A 581-nucleotide genomic window follows, 5' to 3' on the forward strand; every position below is an offset into this window, starting at 1 on the left:
ATCGACAATGAACTAGAATTCGGCTACTACCGAAAATATGTATATATTCACGTACGTAGGTACATATGTATGTACATATTTACGTATGTATATTGGCCAGCAAGTTTTGGTTCAAGCTTCGGAGGTATTAATTTTGTGATGTTTTCTTTAAAGTGAATTAAGGCAAATATTTCTTATTCTTATTTATTTTATCGTATTATATATGTACATATGTATATACATATTTATTTCTTTATTTTATTTTATACATATCATTTTATATTTTTATTTTATTTCATTTCATTTCATTTTATATTATTTTTTTTTATATCCTTGTTTTTTTGTATTATTTTATATTATACGTATTTTATTAAATTCAATTTTCTTTAATTTTATCTTTTGTAATTATATTTTATCATAGGCATTAATTTTTAATTTGATTTTACGTTTTTTTATTTCATTTTATTCTTCACGTTTCATTTATTATTTTTTTATTCTAATTTTTTATAATTTATTTTATTTCTGACTTTAATATTTTTATTTTAATCTATTTTATTTATTTTGTTTTTTTTTTTTATTTTATATATTTTATTTTATTTTAT

Source organism: Rhagoletis pomonella, unplaced genomic scaffold, assembly GCF_013731165.1.
Source record: "Rhagoletis pomonella isolate Grant_MI unplaced genomic scaffold, Rhpom_1.0 Rhpom_scaffold_00004, whole genome shotgun sequence".
Lineage (NCBI taxonomy): Eukaryota > Metazoa > Arthropoda > Insecta > Diptera > Tephritidae > Rhagoletis > Rhagoletis pomonella.